This window comes from Siniperca chuatsi, linkage group LG20 (assembly GCF_020085105.1).
Source record: "Siniperca chuatsi isolate FFG_IHB_CAS linkage group LG20, ASM2008510v1, whole genome shotgun sequence".
Lineage (NCBI taxonomy): Eukaryota > Metazoa > Chordata > Actinopteri > Centrarchiformes > Sinipercidae > Siniperca > Siniperca chuatsi.
Genome location: NC_058061.1, coordinates 12,026,012 through 12,033,331, shown reverse-complemented (window position 1 = coordinate 12,033,331; position 7,320 = coordinate 12,026,012).

Genomic DNA, 7,320 nt, shown 5'->3' with positions numbered 1-7,320 from the left:
CCCTGTAAAGCAGGATTATAAGATAGCACCTGGCAGACAGACCACTATTGTCAGTCAGATCACATCAGCCCCGGTGTGGTATGACACAGGCAGACAAGGACGCAGCCTACAGAGGACAGACTGCTCAGTGGACAGGAATATGGCCAAGAATATGGCCCACCTGTTTTGGCACAGTGATGGAATACTTGACCTAGAGCGAGAGCCTAAGATTTATCAGACGTGTCACAGAACCAAAAGGTCCAAAATATCCTCTTCATGTTATGCATGAGATGGAAATGACAACTGTCCATTCTAACTGATAGGAGGAAAGTATAGTGATTGGAGAGATTCTAACACATGCTACTTCTAACAAATCCTTGCGACAATTTGGGACCATACAAACATGTTTTTAGAAAATGTGCAATGAGTCATTCAACATTTTGGGAAATATGCTTATTCAAGTTAGACGACAAGATTGACACCACTCTCATATATGTGAAATATACCTAAGCTACAGCCAACAGCCAGTTAGCTTAGCTTAGCACAAATACTGGAATTGGGGGGGACAGCTAAAAATGACAATTTGCCATTTTACAGGTGGTTAGTGCCGGACTATTTCTTGGCTGGGACTAGTTGCCAGCCAAACAGCAGAGACTCCAGGAAGTTACTGGTCCCATTAGTGAGCTGTACAGGTGTTGGTAGGGCGATTTTGTTACCTTTGTAAAGAGCCAGGCTAGCTGTTTCCCTCTGTTTCCAGTCTTTGTGCTAAGCTAAGTGGCTATTGGCTGTAGATTTAATTTTAACAGTCAGATATGAAAGTGGTATCAATCTTCTCATGTAACTCTCTCCCAGAAAGCTAATAAGCGCATTTGTACATGTAATGTTGAAAGGAGTGTTTAATTACCCATTGGAAATGTTTTGATAAAGCAAGAACTACAGTAGATGTAAAATGTTGATATCCCGACAAGTTTCAGAGACAAATTATGTCCTCAGACGTGTTCAAAGTTGCAAAGAGAACATCATGACTTTTGGAAAGTTCATTTCAAAGGATAGGTCTGGGGATCTTCTGTATTTATCTTGTTGTCAACAAATTTCATCAAAAGACCAAAACCAACAATGAATTGATCCTATTTAGTATTACCTGTGTAGCCAAAGCTTGATATAGCTTATTCCTCTGTGCCATAGACCATTAGCATTATTGTTGTTGAAAAATCATTCAAAACCCATAAATAAGCCACACTGTTGCGATGACATGTTCCTTCAGCTGCCATAAATACTCACTAGAGCACCAAATTTGTATTAAAATAGTACTTAACAAATGCACTATTTACTCCCGTGTGAGTAATGTTTGCTACAAACTACAGTGCAAAGCTGTTTTAGGAAATTATTTCAAGATGTACGTCTTCAGTAGGAGGGAATGGGCTTGGAGCTGAGAGCCCCAGACAGGATGGGGAAGTCGTAAAGCATTGAGAGACAGACTAACACAATGTTGAATGCTTAAAATAACAAATATATATGTATATCACCAGCCTAATTTTTAGAAGGGATAAATCCACAATTTGACATGTGACACTAATCAAGGACAGCAGTTTTTAAACATGGAAATAAAAGTAATTGTGAACATTTTTATGAATGTGTTAGCTATCTCTAAAAGTTATAAAAAATAATGTTTAACAGGCCGTTTTTTATTTTTGTTTGTTCAATGTCCTTGTTCATTTAAGTTAATGTTCATCTTGTTTCAGTTTCTAAAAATGGATATTAGACCTGTTGTAAAGAAGGAAACTCTCTTAAGCAACCACAGCACTGTATACTCAAATTCCCAAACTCCTGTACCTCTTCATGGGATTTGATTGTAGTACATTCATGAATGACATTACAATTTAACTGTTGAAGTTTTAAAAATGCAGCGCACATAATAGCTGAAGCCTCAAGACAAGAATAGTTGTCATTAAACCTATGATAAATATTATTGCTCTCTAGGTTTACTGTTCCCTTGCCATAAAGCCCTGAGGACTGGGAGATAGGATGTCTATAAAACCACTGCAGGTCTGCTTAGTCCAAATGCTCACCCTTGGCATAGATTAAAGAGGATACGATAAAATAGTTCAATCATAGCAGCACTGCCTGTTAGGGATCACATCTAATTACTGCAACTTTGACCTCTCCAGCAACATTGTTTCAGCACCTCAAAACTATTTGGTGGATTTCACCTTTTCCATTAAGCAGGACAGCAGCAGCAATTTCACTTTATTACGTTCTTTTTTGTTGGGCCCAAATGTCAATGTGTGCCAGACTGTTCACAGTAAACACTCCATGGTATCAGTTATTTTGAGATGCTTCCCCTCACATCTTTTCCAGACCAGTGCAGGGGCAAAGATAAGAGATAATAATTCTATTTGTAAAGCCAAAACCATAAGCTCTACTTTACTGAAAAGGTAGAAGAGACTGAAAACTTTTTCAAATTCCTGGATGGATTAAGGAAACAGACCAGAGTAAATACGACAAAGCTGGAGATGACCTTTTATTGTACAGGCTGGAGAAAGACACATTAACCTATGTGCCCCCCTTGACAGGATTAGATCACTTAAGTCATCATGTTATTTCAAGTAATGTACAACAGAATTGAAATGGTAGACTAAAATGTAGACTATACAGCAGAGCTGCGACTAACGATTAATTCCATTATTGATTCATCTGTCAGCTGTTTTTCAACTTTTTTTTAAAAAAAATTCTAAAAAAATCACAGAAAAAAGTGAAAAATGCCCATCACAGTTTCCCAGAGTCCAAGGCGACATCTTCAAATGTCTTATTTTGTCCAACCAACAGTCTAAAACCCAAACATATTCAGATTACAATAATACAAACCAGAGAAAAAGCAGCAAATTCTGACATTGGAGAAGCTGGAACCAGAAAACTATTGGAATTTCCACTTAATAAATGACAAACAATTAACCGGTTATCATAACTGTTGACGATTAATCATTTCAGCACTACTATACAATGAATAGCTAGAATGGCAAAGGAATTTCAGTTGATGAAATTAGTCATTCATGGCATTATGTAAGATTAATGTAACCTATTGAGACTTCATGATAACAGTAAACTGATGACATATCTGATAATGTGGCTGCATCATACACTAGAATATTTATTACAACCATTTGCAACAAATGATCTGGAAACATAGTAACATGATCAATTGTTCGGGTTACTTACTGTAATGGGAACTCAATGTAGGCCCACTAATTTCCTATTATTTTCTTCATTTGTTAACTTACTCACTAGATGAAGGTTCAGTTCAAGATGCTCAGAAATCGAGATCAAATGGACAGACTATCATTCCATGTTCCATTGTGCTTCGTCTGTGATGAAAAAAGGACTTTTCAAAAATAAAGCTCTTACTGAAGAACCTGGGTCACTCTCGTGAGTAATACTAAGCATGAAACTCTGGACTGTCATGCCACTTAGCCAGTAGTCCAGCACCACGGAGAGCACCATTTCCATAAAGGGCAACCTGGGGTGAAACTGGAGAATATGACACGAGCTGTTCTCAATCATAGTAATGACTCTCCCACATGAGAATTTGCTCCAACTTCCCTTTCAATTCCTGGTGGCCATTCATTTTCCATGAGAGGGTGAGAGTCTGCAGTCTGTCAAACTAGTAGCTAACCTCCTATCTGTGTGTTTACTAAAGTTAGTGTCTTTCTTGTCTGGTGGTCACAAATTGGCTGCTTTTGAGCTTACACCCACTTCATCAAGGAAGTACTAAACAGCGTTCTTACTGCATAATGTCATATTGGGAATCTCCTACTCCTACTGCAAATGCTCTGTCAAGTATAACAACAACATACATTTGATGATATTTTGCTAAATGTGCCCCCACAATAGTTATTCTTTGTTTGTCAAGAATGACACAGATTGTATTTTGAAGGCAGTACTGCATATAGCAGTTACATCTGAGACCTTAACACAGTGGATTTGTCCTTCATGGAAAGGGGTGAACACCCAGCTGGTGGCTAATCGTTAAACAAACATGATACCTTGAATGACTATTTGAGTAAACCTTGTGTTTTCAGGCTATTTGATATCAACAAGCAGACAATTCACATAGAACACATTTATTATGTCAAAACATAACATGTACAGAGATGATATTTGGCAACGAGGCTCTGACACTTCCCACATGCAAACACTCAGCTCAGCACAACAGAAATTGGGGAGTGGTAGTAAAAGTTATCCTGAAAGCCAAGTTAGATACAGAGCCAGGAGTCAAATGTCTCCTGGCTAAGCAAGTGAACTTAGATGTATCTAAGTTCCTGTATGTAATCTAAATCCAGCAATCCATCTATGCAGCTGCAAGCTAAAAAAATAAATAAAATAAAAAAATCAGCTATGCAGCAGATGATAATTATTAACTTAAACATATTCAACTCACTACAAAAGTATTGTTTGGAGTAGTCTCTTATGTAATGTTATGTACCCACTGATAACTGATGACCATCAGTACACCAATAAAGCTTAAGGTTGGCAATGAGCAGCTGAGTCATGTAGCAATGTAATCTCTAGAATTGGAGCTCAGCACTTGAGATGCAATTATGATATGAAAACTGTAAAGCAAGCTGTCACATAAACCCACTGGTTTGAGTTGAAATGATTTATTAATGCTTTGCAGATATGAAGTGTGTACAGAAATTGTGACGATAACGACCTATCTTATGTGACAATAGCCATGTTAAGTTTGCCATGAAGCCAGTAATACAGAGAAATAAGTGTGTGTATGGGCTGTGTGGAAGACAATTATCTATTCTGCTTCCTTTAAGCCAATATACAAAACTACTCTAACAGATCTGAGTTTGCAGGAAGCCAACATACCCTGCAAAACAACAGGAACAGCAAGGGGGGAAATATGCTGCAATTCAGCACAACACTCATGATACTTACATGTGAGTACGCATATTTCACTATTATGTAAATCTAAATACCATAATGGACCTTCCAAACAACCAAAGACGAATGAGCCTTAAAAAGAATACCAAGCAAATACGTGAACACATTGTAGCCTATGTAAAGTAAGGAAGGAAGCAAAATAAAAGAAAAATTAGCAACCAGCAGATGCCAAGAAGACACATCTGAGAAACCTGAAGAGCAGCCATGTGGCATAACCTGATGTTCCCAGGTAACGTTACACAAGCACAAACTGAACAGAGGCTGACGCCAACTCACTGTACACATACGCAGCAAAGTCTTACCTTGCTGGAGAGAAGCAGCTATCCTCAAAATCTCTGCAGAGTAGTCCCAAGGTTTAAACACGCAGCTTCAAACTTTTGTCAGTTTGAGGCTAAGCGCTAACAGGGAGTGCAACTCAAACACAATTATTCCTCCACAAAGCAGTCCTAAAACCACAGTAGAGTATTATTGGCAAGCGAACTTATAATGATAAATGCCCAGCGGTAAACTCACAGTATTTACAGCAAAGTTAAAGAAATGTTTGTAAACGAAAAAATCCCGTTAATATGACCAGCAGGTTGTAAAAATATCCACTTTCAGCCAAGAAGATGGGAAGAATTCCTGACAACTAAAGTGAAAATTAGTACACAGGTGTCCACTAGCTACCTGGTGGAGAGGCAACTGCCATTGCTCCGAAGTTCAATGCAAATTAGGTCTAATATGCTAATACAATGAATACGGCTACTTTAAAAAATAAGCATAGTTATTTATATTTATATCTAGTTAACTTGCCAACGAACTGCTACAAATATGTACCACGATAAAAATGACAAATTTAGGCTGTATTTTCATTTATTTGGTGTGACTGCAGGAAACGGGATATTCCCCATTCTTCCTATTCTGCCGTCATAGCGTGAATGCAGCATTAATAACTTGATTTGACGTTTTGAACTGTGGGAGGCAGTAATCCGTGTTGCAAACTCTCGCGAGACAAATAAGTAACCTCAGCTTCCAAAACAAGCCCAATATTTATATAGCCTGTTACAGCCTCAATGTGAAAAGGCTCAATAAATGAGCCTGCAACATATTAAAATGAAACCACTCGGAGTTTGAAAAGCAAAAACAGATTTTATTTATAATAACTTTGGTGGTGTATTTTAGGGTGATGCTGACAACTTGGAAAACATTATCCAGTAATGATTACAATTTACATTGACAGAATATGTGATTGTTGGATTACTCACAAAGCGAGACATCTAGTCTGTAAAGCCAGAAAATAAAAAGCCTGTAGCAATGCTGATTTGAATTTAAAAAGGAAAACTAAGAAGAGTCATGTGCTCCATTAACTTCTTTTATATCTATAAAAAAAAGAATAAATCAGTACTCAATATTATTTAGTAGAGATAAAATGTAAAAAAAAAAAAAACACCACAGATAATGGCTAAAATGAAAGATGTGTTTACATTTAATTAGAAACAACCAACCTATAAACTACTGTATTAACGTATTTTTTAAATTACAAAGGGTAGCCTACATATTTCTGAGAGAAATGTCAAAATTCATAAGAATGGTGCACTCAGACCAGATCGGTTAGGCTACAACACTATTGACATGATATTGATTTTTCTCCAATGAGAGGGAGGAGGGGGCGGGATAGGTCCACGTGGGGATTTGTGGGAAGGCGAATTACACTGCAGCACTGATATCATTTGTGAGGCTGTGAGCAGACAGTGTCAATCACTGGATTGGGGAACATAGCGACCATAAATGGGGGGGGAATGAAGTCGCTTGTCAGATTTTCCTAACAAGCAATGATGTTTTTTAAAAACAAGCCCAAAAAACCGCAACCCGCAATTTTTTCAAGCCACTTCAAAAAAGAAGAAGCCCAATGTCGCGTATTATAAGCGGACTTGGCAACTCTGGCAGTAACGAGGCCCCTTGATTGGCTGCTATAATATACTGTACACTTTCCTGTGCAATGTAGGCCTACTGTGCTACATTAGTTTATAAGGAACTTTGCCAAAATGGGAAATGTTTTTAGCTTCAGCAAGCAGTGTAAATTAAAAATAAGTAATATCTTTGACAGTAGCCTAAATGTAAAAACAAAAATAATAAAAACAGATGCCTTTACATCTTCATTCTCATTATCCAAACACCTTTTACACAACTGACCTTCAGTCTGACAAACTAGACATGTAGATTGACTGTTAACATAAGAAGTGGGTGTTTAGGATTGTCTCCATGAATGTAAACGTAGAGCAATTTCTGCAGCCAATTTTTTCATAGTCTTTGCCATTATTCGTAGAAGCAAACGCTGTGAAAAGGTATTGTTTAAGAACACAACATAGAGCTCTCTGCTGAGCTTCTTGAGGCCATCTGCTGACACACAAGAAA